Genomic DNA, 14,392 nt, shown 5'->3' with positions numbered 1-14,392 from the left:
CAAAGACAATGAGACAATAGGAAGCTTGGATGAGCTAAGGAGAGGGGTAGAGGCCTGAGGATACAAAGCAGAGAAAGCTTATTTGCAAGAAGGTAACAGATGTTTAGAAAAACAGGATTCCTCAATAGGCAAGTAGAGATGAGAGGGAGGCAGATAGGTTTTTCTGCATCTGCTGGGTTTTGGTTACTTTTAACTCAAAATGATATTTATTTCAAAGTGGTCCAGCTTGGGATAACTTGCTCTGTACCTTTACACATTATTTATAGAACAAAATAAATAATAGAACACATCCTAATTATTTGTACCTTCCAATGGTGTGCAGACATTGCTTTAAAGATATATTAAGTTTACAAAAAATGTTCAAGCACATTGGTTTCATGCCCCAATTTAATTGCTCTTTCAAATCACTTTCACCATAGAAATATGAACCATATTAGTTGATTCGACATACAACTAAATGATTTTTTAAAGATTTCTTTTAAATAAAAAATATTTTATTTATTTGTTTTTATTTTTTTATTTATTTGAGAGAGAGAGAAAAAAAGCAGGGGTGTGGAGAGGCAGAGGGAAAGAATCTCAAGCCAACTCCTCGCTGAGCTTGGACCCCACCTCAGGACCCTGAGATAGAGATCTAAGCTGAAACCAAGGGTCAGCTGAGCCACCCAGGTGCCCCAAGATTGATTGATTGATGTGAGAGAGCCAGAGAGGGAGAGTAGGTTCACTTGGAAGGGGTGGGGAAGGGCAGAGGGAGAGACATAATCCCAAGCAGACTCCTCACTGAGCATAGAGCCTAATGCAAGGCTGGATCCCACGGCCCTGAAATCATGACCTGGAAAGAAAACTAAGAGTTGGATGCTCAATAGACTGAGGCACCCAGGTGCTTCTATAAGTAAACAATTGTTAACTAATTTTATTTCTTTGGCTAATCAGCTTCCATAAGAAGAATAGGCTAGGGTATTTAAATTCAATCACCCAGTTCATTTGATCATCATAGAATATAAACATTTTGTTAAATCAATCAAATTAATTTTACCAATTACAACAGAAATACACACAAATAGCATTTAACAATTATAAGTTGGACTAAAATCATTGCAAAACACATTATTTTGAATCACATTAGTATTTTTTGGCTTTCCAAACAAGAGGAGTCCTTGCTCATAATACATATTATCCTGCATTGGAGAATAAATTAATAAACTCAGTTAAAACTAGATATTAAGTCTCTTTGGACATAGCCATATGTACTGTATACACTGCCTTGTTATACTGAAATGGATTTCTATATGGGCTTCCTGCCAACTATGGTCTGACCAAGATCCTGACAGAGCAATCTGTAGCTGCTTTTCATCACTGATGATCTTGTTAGTAAATAGAACAATTGTTAATTATATTGTCAGCTTGTGACAAAATTATGTGATACATTATTTTTCCTACTGATAAATGTATCTTTTGAATGTTTGTATGGTTACTTATGTCCCTGTGGGACAACTTCCAAATAGTGAATAAAGGCGTCCACTTGGCTTCTATCTCCTAATATTTATTTAAGATTAATTTATTTATTCATGAGAGACACAGAAAGAGAGAGAGAGAGGCAGAGACACAGTCAGGGAGCCCGATGTGAGACTCCATCCTGGGACTCCAAGATCACTCTCTGAGCCAAAGGCAGGAGCTCAACCACTGAGCCACCCAGGCATCCCTATCTCCTAAATTTTAATGCCATGAAGATGATTATATGATTTTCTCTTTCTATTTGATTCTCTTTCCAATGACATAAAGTTTACCATTAGCAAACACCTCACACTTTCATCAATTCAGTAGCTACTGCCCAAGAATCACTAAAAATCTACATCATTACATTATTGCTATCTAATTCTTCTTAATGCTTCAGAAAGTGATCTTAATTATGCCCATTATGTGAATCTGTTTTTTCCCTTTCCATTTAAAAAAAAGCAAGCATCAATTATTTGTGATGCAATTGCTTTTCAGACCAAGTACCAATTAACCATCTTGGATCACCTTCTGTAAACCAAGTTTACTGCTTGGCATCATCCAATAAAAAGTAACTCCTGAGGAAGACCTAACGCTGACCCAGCCAAAAGGATAGTGACCACCAATTCATTTAGTCCTTGGTACTCCAGTGGTCACTGATGTTGCATATTCTTCAATACATTGTTTCCACTTAATGAGAGAAATTTACATTTCCATTCACGTGGGAATGGAATTTGTTATAACCCAAGACATGAGGGTTATAACAGTTTACAATATGTATATTCTTTTATAATAGAAGATGTTTCAATGAAAACTCAATAACAAGCCAACAAATCTCATTCAAATGGCAGTGTTTTGAAACTGCATCAAATTCTAGCAGTAGATGGTGAGTGCCAATAACAGGCTTTTCCCAGAGGCTCCTGTAACTGTGACGTATGTAACAGACATTTCCTGTAATTAGTTCTGGCTAATTAATTAGCTGAAATTTCCTGATTGCCATTCCCCTCCCAACCCCCCAGGTATCCTATATTGTCTTAAATTAACTACTTGAATGGGTTTAGGCATTTCTAAAGGCTCCCATTTTGCATCATATTAAACAGGATGAAGAGCAAATTAGCATTATTTCCCTTTTCCCAGCTGTTTGGTAAAGAAATACTTCCCCATTCAGACATGCCATGCATTTTAATAATATATTTTGATAAGGGTCAGGCAACAGTTGTATGAAGCTTTCCTTTAAGAATCCTCCTTTGAGATATATTTTCATCTTTAAATTATCTACACTTGTACTACCACATCCCCCAAATTAACTATATCATCTTTTAAACATTCATTAGCAGGTTTAGAAATAGCTTTTCTTTAATGTAAACTTGCTAAAGGGCACCTTGGTGGCTCTGTCAGTTAAGCTTCAGACTCTGATTTAGGTTCAGATCCTGACCCCAAGGTCCAGAGATAGAGCCCTGTGTTGGGCTCTGCACTGAGCTTGGAGCTGGCTTGATTCTCTCTCTCTCTCTCCCTCTGCCCCTCCCTCTGCTCTCCTCTCCCTCTCTATAAATGAATGAATGAAAGAATGAATGATGCTCGAAATTATCTGGGCTTCCTGACTTGTTATTTTTAACAATTCTGGAATATACACACCCTACTATTTTTTTAAAATACCATCTCCTACTAATTCTCTATATACTTTTTCTAGTAATCTGATTAGACATTTAAAATCCTCTGGGCCTTTGCCTCTCTGTTTAATAGTTACAATTTTATTCTTTATGATTTGCATCATTGTGTTTAACTTCTTTATGTTACCTTTTTTACATAAGCATCCTTATGTTTAATTTTTTTCAATAGTCAGGTTTTCTAATTTCAGTTAAATTTGTGGTCAACCTCCAGGTTGAGCCATGTATTTAGTGTCTAATCTTTCTTATAGTTTTAATTTCTAAAAATTTGATATTCTCTTTGTCATATTTTTAATTTCTAGAAATGTATTTGATGTCATTAAAGTTCTGCCTTGTTATTTGTTTGACAGTATGTTGTATCATCGTCACATTTCTGATGTTCAGTTTTATTTTTTTGAACACATTGCACATGTGTATTTTATCTTTTAAGTAAGCTCCATGAGCAGCAGGGAGCCCAATTGTGGGGCTTGAACTGACAACCCCGAGATCAAGACCTGAGCTGATATCAAGAGTCAGATGCCAAAAAAAAAAAAAAAAAAAAAACAACAACAACAACAACAAAAACAAAACAAAATGAGTCAGATGCCTGACTCAGCCACCCAGACCCCCCCATGCATGTGTATTTAATGCAGTATCCAAATTTTCCCATTACATTTTTTCTTTGGCAGTCTGATTTTGCTCTATGCTCATAAATCTATGCTTTATATTATTTCTGATGTTTGGACATGATTGCTTTTACATAAATTCTTAAATTTACTTTTTATTATATAATGCTTCAGTCAGTAGTGCTTAAAAATGGGAATATATTGTATCTCAAAAAATTATTTGTGTTTACTGTTGCAAATTACATGAAGTATTTATAAGTTTAATCCATTTAAACCAGAACCTTCACTTTGGAATTTAGGTTTCAGATCATTTTAGGTTTACTCAGGTGAATCTAACTTTGTAATTATGAATTTGCAGGGGAATTTTTATTCTCTTCCCTAGTTCCACCTAGAAAAAGGTAGTTATGGCCCTTTGGTGGAGTGTTTGTTTTCCTAATTTATCCATGAAATATGTTCACCTTTAGAATTGTTGGATTATGGGTCATTTACTTGAGTGCTAGGCTTCATCTGTTTACCCATGCAACACCTCTTACACCATCTGTACTTTGCATTAAGTGTAGTTTCAAGGGCAGCGGAGATTTGCAGATAACCCAGGTTCAGTGTCCACTCACACCTCTGAAGTTGCAATTCATTCTGTTTCTGGTTTCTAAGAAGTTCTTATATTTTTCTACCAACTGGTCAGGATTTTTTTCCTGGACAGGAATTTTTAAAATATATAATTAGCTAACATTGTGAATGTTTTCTTCTGGAATAATTTTCCTTTGATATTTCTCATGTACCATATTCCAAAAACTAAGCAGCACTTATTGTCATTCCTGAAAGAAGCAGTCTTTAGAATACTGTCTTGCGTATGTCATTTTAAATTATGGGCTACTGCATTATAGGGCATTTCACAATAGTGTATTTATTTGAATTGCAAACATAGATAGTAGAAAACATTGTCAGTTAGGACCCGGAAATGCTGAAAATAGTACATCTTTTATTTCAGTAATCTCAAACATTCATTTCCTGCTTTGTGGTGTAGGGACCCAGGGTTTCCTACAAGATGGCATAAAGCTTACTTTGAGTTAAAGGTAACCAAAACCCAGCAGATGAAGGAAAAGCTCTCTGCCTCCCCCTCATCTACCTAAATTTACATTGGAAAGGAGAGCCTGTAACAAGACTATTAAGAGACTCCTTTACCTAAGGAATTTGCCTGCCTAATAGGGCAATCTTGCTTTTCACCTTCATCTCCTTTCACCTTCTTGCTAATGAGCTTTCTCTCCTTTGTATCCTCAGGCCCCTACCCCTCTCCTTAGCTCATCCAAGCTTCCCGTTGTCTCATTGTCTTTGGAATTCCATATCTGTGTGAATTCCCCATACATAAACCTATTAAATTTGATTTTCTCCTGTTAATCTGTCTCACTGCAATTTGATTCTAGGTCCAGCTAGAAGGACCATAGGCAGAAGAAGGTTTCCTCCCTGACAATGACAGGTGCGTTTCTGCATTGTACAAATGGAATTCAAAGTAAAACCTAAAACTTACAGCTTTTCTTTTGGAGGTTTTCCATGATCATCAAGGGGGAAAAAAAAAGTAAGTATATCTGAAACCAATACATTTAAGTTAACAAATGCCAGGCCAGGCCATTATGCCCTAAGAAAACTCTATTGACTTGATTGATTTATAAGCCTGTTTTAGAGATAGTTGGCCCAGAACCAATAAAACCAATTAAGATGAATAGACCATGAAGAAAGAATTGTTGCAGTTGAACAGAAAGAACCCAGTAAAGGAATCTCTGTGAGGACACACCCAGAGATTTTCTTCATTGATCATGCTTGCTCTGCCATTTTTTGAACACGCCTTCCATGAAATTACATGATTCTTCAATGTACATGTCCAGAAAGGGTGCTACCTCCCCTCATCTCTATAGCCAATCAGCATATTTCACATCCTGACTCCTGACCTGTAAATAAATCTAATCCAACAGAGATGGAGATTTGAGAAAAGTTCTCCATTCCCCTGGCTTGGTGCTCTGAAATAAAACTTTTTTTCTGCTGCAAAAACCAAGGTCATTGTTTGACTTACTGTGAGCATTCAATGATCTGTTGTCTGATAATTTGTCTTCTTTACACCAATATTGTTTATGATATGGATTTATCACACATATATTTATCATAAAAATAATCATATATAACATAAATATATATCAAACATATACATATATTTATCATAAAAGTCATTATATACTAGGTGCTTAAATATTCTCTTTACTTTGCTAAACTCTTAAGCAGCAAGCATAGTGTTGGCACAAAACAGATATATGCTTTGTAGCTCTAGTTATAAACTTTAGCAAATAGCCACAATATAAAGTAAGATATTGTGTAACTATAATCCCTTAAAACTTCCATGTTTATACATTAATAATTTTTCATTATATTTGCTTAGTGGTATAGTAAAATATTTAGGAATGGTGACTTCATATATCAAATGCACTATAAAGTATTTTAACTACAATAATTTTTACAATATTAATTAAATTTAAAAAATCCCTGATATGTGAAAAATTGTCCCACTATTTTTATATATTGCTGATAAATTAATACTCAAAATGCTAATCCTCTATAGTCAAGCTATATTGAATATGTGCTATTCATAGGCTTTTAAAATTTATTAAGATCCTTATTACAAATGAGGAAATATAAAATTAATTTTGTTCCAGGAGATGATTTATAGCAATGTGTTATTTTTATGGTGACTAACATATACACTCTTTACTGAACAAATTGAAGAAAGAAAACTGCAGATAAAATTGTCACTTAGATAAAGCGTTTGCAATGAGTTTTTGTGTGTACTAGAAAACTGTTTTATATATGCCTGTCATAATGCTGTGTTTGCAGTTCAGTAAATATATGGCTTAAGCCAAATAACTGTGTCAGCAGTTGATTACAGATCAATATGTTCACAGCACTGCTGAGTGCTGAATTAAGAGGAAAAAGTTCTGTTTTAGAGACAAATAGCATTGATGATTCAAGAAAATTGTTTTCTTCAGTATACACTTCTGATATTACATAAAACAAGAGTAGGATATAGGTTACAATAACTGTTTTTAAAGCACTGCTCGAATAACTAGTTATAAAATTTTACTTGATTAAATTATCATATCAAATATATTAAAATATAGTTTTATGGAGTATCCTTAAGTTATAATCATCCACCAAAGATGTAGGTCAAAATGTAATTTCTTAATAATGTTACTTTTATGATTTTAAAAATTTTTTGAGGTTTTCCAATGCTAATATACAGAAATAACAATGTAATGAATTTAACAATGGGTGTAAAATATTTCTTGTACCACACCATATTCTGATGATGAAACTAGCTCGGCTTCTTAAAGTTTTCATGAAAGGAGAAAGATTCTTTGAAACTTTATTGAACTTTCACCTTTTACATATTACATGAATTATATGAATAAACCATAGAATTCTAGGTTAATTTTGGAATCATAATATATTTAAATAAATACTGAAAATATTTTAAATAGCATGTATTATGTTAGTATTTAAGTATTCCTTCATAAATTATTTACAGCTATGAATATAGGGTTTTTTCCTAATGACTTTAAAGGAAAAATTTTCTCATAACAATAGGTCTTTCATTATTGAAATTCTCTGCAGTTATACAGCTTCCTGACTCTTCATGATAACCTAATGAAGTTTATAAATTATGCACGAAGTCACTTTACTCTCAAAATGAGTGAGAGACTTTGGAATCATTACCATAATCTTTAAAAGTAGAGAAACTTGTGCCTGGCTGGCTCATTCCATAGAACACACAACTCTTCATTTCAGGGTGGTGAGTTCAAGCCCCACACTGGGCATGGAGTCTACTTAAAAACATTCTTGAAACACTGAAATTTTTTTTCAAGCTTAGAAATGCTTAAACCTATCTCATTGAATAGTCTAACCATTCTCCTCTTAGTGCCTTGTCATCATCTCACTTGGGTCCCCAATGCTCTGGGTCCCAGAAGACTCTGTCTTTCCCTAACTGATAGAAATCTCCTCTTTCATTTTTTTAATAGAAGTATAATTGATATACAATGTTACATTTGTTTCATGTGTACATCATAGTGATTCAAAAATTTTATACATTATGCTATGCTTACCACAAGTGTAACTGCTATCTGTCACCATACCAGTGGAGATTTGCCAGTCCTGAGGAGGTCAGAAATAACTGAACATATACATGATAAAGCCTTAGATCCTTACTAAACACTGTTTTCACAAGAGCTCTGCTTTTGAATACAAACTGCAAAGCCTAAAAGAAGAATTGCATGTTTCAAGTTTTCCATGCCATTATTTTTTATGTATAATTTATTTTATATTAATAAACTATTCCTTGCTGTTCACATTATTATTGGCTAAATGTTAGGTCATAGAAGATGTGATTCTTGCAATGCAATAATTAAAAAGTGCAACTTTTCTAACAATTCTCATTCTCATCCTCATCATCAGGTCCCTTAAAAATCCACGCACAAATGAACATTTCTAAAAATATTAAACCTAATGGTTATACCTTTCAAAGAATTTATTAAATAATGATACTGATGTCATAAAAATACAAAGCCAAAATGCTAATCAAAGCCAATACTAATCATAAGTTTGGGCTCTAGGTATAATATAAATAATACATCTGGACACTGTAATTAAAAATAACATACACTTTAAAGTCTGTAACATATTTAATAATTCAAGACTAATATATCTTTGTCCTAAAATTCCTAAAGATGAAAAACCAATGAGAATTTTTGAGCAGCAATTTTTTGCTCAAATACAGGATTTTTTGTTTCTTTTATTTTTTTTTATTTAGAGAGAGAGAGAGAGAGAGAGGGAGACAGACTGCACAGTAGGGTAGAGGCAAAGGAAGACGAATCTTAAGCAGGATGCATACTCAGCACAGAGCCTGACATGGGGCTTGATTTTATGACCCTAAGATCACAATCTGAGCCAAAACCAGGAGTTGGACATTTTACCAACTGAGCCATCCAGGTGCTCCTCAAATACAGTTTTTAAAGGCTACTTATGTTTAATCGGAATAGTGGATGGTTAAAGATGGGATATTATTGGGGCTAACTTTATTGTTGCTAAAGCTAGTGTTAGTTGTGAATATCTGACAGAAGTTTTACTCACAGACTTTGGGAAATTTATAAAAGAGCTAACAGAAATGGAATATACATCCTTTGCTATAAGGAATAAAGGTTCACTTATATAATGAGTATGGTTGAGTAAATTAACCAAAGCTACCTGGAAATCTTAAACAAAATAAAAACAATAAAACCCTCCTGCTTTATTGTTTTGGTGTGATTTCTTTCTCAGCTTTAACAGCTCAAATTCCCAAAAAATAAATTTTTAAAATACACAGGTAGAGAAACCCTCACAGTACTATATATCATTGTGAAATTTTGTATCAATAAGCATAAAGAGACACTCAATAGAGAAAAAGAAGTAACCTAAAAAATAACAAATATGATACCAGCCTTGAGCTTCTCACTATTAATGCAGAGTATTAAGTACCAATAAGTAATAGCTTAAAATTCAGAACAATTGTGTTAAGTTTAGAATCCTGTGTTTTGTCACACTACTAGTGCCTTGTGAAATCTAAGTGAAGACATTTTTAGACAATGCTTGAGTTCTCTTGGAACTGTCACTTGAAGAGATGCTTAACTAAAATGTAAAAGTTAACTATGAAAGGCTAATGCATGGAATGTAGGAATTAAAGGACCAAACCAGATAAAGTATTAAGAGTAGCCCTGGTATAACAGCAGTGTTCTGGGATGAAAACAGTGGATCTAGAGTGCAGGAGCATAGTAATGTCCTTCCAGATTACTATATTCAAATATTTTTAAAGGCACTGTTTTTGCGATATCAGGAGAAAAATATATTAAAATATTGTTCTCTAAATATAAAAATACAAAAAGATGTTACAAATTCACTTTAAAATAATTTCTGAATCATGCTTAACAAATGAATCACTGCACACAGATGGTTTTCATTGTTAAGAGAAAAATCATGTATTGTTTGCTAGTTACAAAAAAATCACCTATGAAGTTTGTAAAATGTACTCTATACAGATACCTCGCCCATAAATTAAACAGTTGTTTTTGTGTGTTGAGCATGACAAATTTCATTAAGTTTTACAGATGGGAAAGGAAGATCACAGCAATTACATTCTAGATATTTGCCCAACTGATTTACAACATATGCATATAAAACAAAATCCAAAAAACAACAAAAATACCCCTAAAAATAAACAACAACAACAAAAAAAAAACCCCTGCATACAAATGATTATAGAAATATCATTCATACTCCTCAAAAACCTGAAGCCAACCAGGGTATCCTTGAATAGGTGAACAGATTAACAAACTGAAGTACATTCATACAACTGAATATTATACCAAAATAAAAATAAATTAGTTCTAAAGCCACATTAGAAGACATGGACGAATCTTAAATTCATATTGCCATGTGAAAGAAGACAGTTTACAAAGGCTACACTATAAATGATACCAGTTTTAAGACATACTGGAAAAGGCCAAACTACAGCAAAGATAAAAATGTCGATGATTCCCAAGGATTTAGGGGTTTTTATGGCCTGTGTCTCCCAAAATTCATGTTGAAGCCCTTAACTCATAGTACCTTAGTATGAAACTGTAGTGTAAGGCCTTTTTACCAAAGTTAAAATAAGGCTTTTAGAGTGGGTCCTACTCCAATTCGATTGGTGTCCTTATCAGAGAAGAGGACACCCACAAATACGAGTGCAAACTCCGAGAGAAGACCATGTAAAGAGGTAGTAAGAAAATGGCCATCTGAAAACCAAGGACAGTGGCCTCAGAGGAAACCAGTTGTGCTGGAACCGGGATCCTTGGAGTTCAAACTTCTAAAGCATGAGAAAATAAACTGCCATTTAAAAAAATTATTTATTCATGAGAGACACAGAGAGAGAGAGGCAGAGACAGAAGCAGACTTCATGTAGGAAGCCCGATGTGGGACTCGATCCTAGGACTTCAGGATCATGACCTGAGACAAAGGCAGATGCCCAATCTCTGAGCCACCCAGGCATCTCCCGAAATTGACATTTTTAAAAAATATTTTATTTATTTATTTATTTATTTATTTATTTATTTATTTATTTATTTATTTATAGAGACATGGCAGAGACAGAGGCAGAGGGAGAAGCAGGCTCCATGCAGGGAGCCTGACGTGGGATTCCATCCCGGGTCTCCAGGATCAAACTCTGGACTGAAGGCAGCGCTAAAACTCTGAACCATCTGGGCTGCCCCAAAATTGCCATTTTTAAAACCATTTAGTCTGTGGTATTTTGTTGTGGTAGTCCTGGAAAAGTAAAACAAGGGAAGTAGGGGTCATTGAATGATTGAGACACAGTCAATATTTTATAGTGTTAAAACTATTCTACATGATATTGCAGTATAAATTAACACTATGCTAGTTAATAAAGATATGCTCCCTACAAAGGGATGGGCTAATGATTATGATAACACTATCCATTAACACTGCAATTGAAACAACTGAGTACATTGAAGGTAGAAAGTAGGAGCCGTATTTCTCACTGCTAAAATGAGAGATTAGAATGGGGATAAGCAAGTAGAGAAGGCTGTAAAGCCCAAGTGCTAATGGATTAGTGTTGGAGACAGCAGTATAAAGTCATTTTAGCTTAATGTATTTTAAAATATTATACATATATAATTATGTATGTATACATGTTTGTTTATATTTTTATATTTATGTTTAATTATATATTCACAAATATAGATGTGCATTTATGGATACATACAGAATTATAGATATTTGTGTATATTCATGTTAGTATGCAATTTAAAAATTTCATTAACCTGTGATCAAGAGATACATTTTGCTTCAACTATATTATTCATCAATGTCTGGATAAATTTAGATAATGTCTAGAGAAATATGCTTTGGCAATGCATTTGTTTTTATTTTTAAAGTGAGAAAATATATACGACTATTACATCTTTAGTGCTCCTTTCAGTTTGACAAACTTTAGGACAGGCTTCTCCTGACTGGATGCCCCTGACCTCTTTTTATTGGAGCATTTACTTTAGAAAAGTTATAATTGCAAACCCTTTCACTATCTGTTTGAGATGTAAATCTTTTTAAAAGTCTCTTGCCAATCTTACAACCCACAGCTATCTTTTTCAGACTTGGGGACCAGCTTTTTAGAATGCAATTTTCAAGGGAGATAGCACTACTCTCTCTCAACTTGCGGGGGGCGGGGGTGCGCTTAGGAGTCTAATCTTCCTCAAATTGTAAAATCATCTCTGGTCAGGAAGAAATGAGAATTTACTTTTTCTTGGATAAAGCCAACTAGTAAACAGAGATGGCCTTTGGTAACCCCCCTACTCTGGCACTTAAAAATAAAATAAATAAAAAATAAAACTTTTATCCCTCCTAGTAAAGTTCAGACTAAGTTCTGCTCGTTTTCCTCTGATGCAGTAATTTTTTTTTGATAGTCACAGAGAGAGAGAGGCAAAGACACAGGCAGAGGGAGAATCAGGCTCCATGCACCGGGAGCCCGACGTGGGACTCGATCCCGGGTCTCCAGGATTGCGCCCTGGGCCAAAGGCAGGCGCTAAATTGCCTGTTTGTCCTTGCAATTTTTACAGTGACATACATTTTCATTTTTAATGTTTAAAATAAAACATCTATTATCAAAATAGAAAACAGAGAAGAGTGCTGTATGAGGAGAGGCTGAAGGCTGGTCACCTGAATGCAGGAGAATTTCAAAAATAATGTTCTTATTCTGACATTTTGGATATACCTGTCATGTCTCCTTAGCCTTCTCTTGGCCTTAACACTTTTCTGAGACTTTCTTTGTTTTTGATGGCCTTGTAAGTTTTAGAAGTCCCGTTCTTTCATTTATTTTGTAGATTCTCCTTCTAATGAGATTTCTTTGATATTTTTCTTATGTTCAAACTAGGTTTAACATAAGAAGAAAGACAACAGAGATGAGTGTCATTTTAATCACATCATATCAAGAATATATGTTATCAACATGACTTAAAACTGTTAATATGAAGGATAATCACCTGGCTGAGATAGTGTTTGTCAGGTTTCTGGACCATAAACTAATTCTTGTTTTCTGTTTCCATATTGTACCCTTTGTAAGGAAATCTTTAGGTGCATAATAGCCTGAGCTATTATGAGCAACAGAGTATCTACACAAATTATTTGGAATTTTTTAGTGCAGTACAGCTGTCTCTTCTCCCTAATTATATCATGTGAACTCATAAATATTTACACTACATTATAATCCAATATTTCTTAATTCTATTTTGCTCAAAAAGTAGACTTTTTCAGTTGCCTCCTCTGTCCCTTTGATATACTTCAATCATTATATGTGTCTGAAAGAGAGAGAGAAAAAAAATGGCAGAAAAAACATATTCTTTCATGTCACTATACGATGGTCCAGGCTCATCATGTGCATTTTCTGCACCAATTCTACTATTGGCCAATTTTCCAAGGAACACACTGATTCCTTTCTTTAAAGAATGGTATTAGAGGAGTGCCTGGGTGATTCAGTTGCTTGGTGATTCAACTTTTGGTTTTGGCTCAGGTCATGATCTCAGGGTCCTGGGGGATAAGAGCCCTGTGTTAGGCTCTCTGCTCAGCAGTGAATTTGCTTGAGATTATCTCTCTCCCTCCCCCTGCTTGTGCTCTCTTTCATTTTTTCTCTCTCTAAAAGTAAATTAAAATTTAAAAAAAAAAATAAAAAAAAAAGAATGATACTAGACATTGAGATCTAAGTACTAGGTTTGCTCATTGCCACTGGGGTTTTATTACTTATGGGTCTTTGTAGCTAACAGAACAAATAAATATATGTATGTATTATTATTTTAATGCCCATGGGATCAGTGCTAATGCCACTTCATTCATTCCTGATAGTTGGTCATTTCTGTCTTTCTTTTTCCCTTTGATTTATGCCTCATATAAGACAATTCCTTGCTTAAGCCAAGGAATCAGATTGCTTTCCTAATTTTTTCAAGAAGTTGTATAGTATTAGATTTTTTTAAAAGATTTTATTCATTTATTCATGACAGACACAGAGAGAGAGGCAGAGACATAGGCAGAGAAAGAAGCAGGCTCTTCATGGGGAGCCCAATTTGAGACTTAATCCCAGACCCCAGGATCACACCCTGAGCTAAAGGCAGATGCTCAAACACTGAGACACCCAGGCGTACCTAGTATTAGGTTTTATATTTAGATATATTTCCCAGTTAAAGTTAATTTTCATATTTGATGCAAAGTCTGTGGTAAAATTAATTTTTTGCATGTACAACTTATGTAGCATAAATTGTTGAAAAACTCCCAACTGAATTGCCTTATAACTTTTGTACAAAAATCAAGTGATCACCTATTCTATATTCTATTTCTGATCTTTTGTTCTATTCCTCTGATCCATGTGTCTATGGATTAACTAATATGACACTATTTGATTACTATATGTAGTAAGCCCAAAATAAGGCACTTGAATACACATTTGTTTTTCTCTTAAAAATTATTTAGATGATTTTACATCCTTGTGTTTGGACATAGATTTTATTTATTTTTAAT

The 14,392-nt window shown here is 34.1% G+C and overlaps 1 long non-coding RNA gene across 26 annotated transcripts in view; it reads right to left on the bottom strand.

The window, feature by feature from the left end:
• Positions 1-14,392, bottom strand: part of LOC140607968 (uncharacterized) — a 415,966-nt gene that overhangs the window by 304,664 nt on the left and 96,910 nt on the right. For 2 of the 26 annotated variants that reach the window (XR_012009887.1, XR_012009908.1), the window contains 2 exons: positions 12,600-12,754; positions 10,953-11,134 (listed from right to left, as the gene is read on the bottom strand). The exons of the other annotated variants lie outside the window; for them this stretch is intronic. This is a non-coding gene — a long non-coding RNA (uncharacterized lncRNA). Of the gene's footprint in view, positions 1-10,952; positions 11,135-12,599; positions 12,755-14,392 lie in introns of those variants that run through there. 26 annotated transcript variants of the gene reach the window in all.

This window comes from Canis lupus, chromosome 17 (genome assembly GCF_048164855.1).
Source record: "Canis lupus baileyi chromosome 17, mCanLup2.hap1, whole genome shotgun sequence".
Lineage (NCBI taxonomy): Eukaryota > Metazoa > Chordata > Mammalia > Carnivora > Canidae > Canis > Canis lupus.
This window is presented reverse-complemented; position numbering and strand designations above follow the sequence as displayed.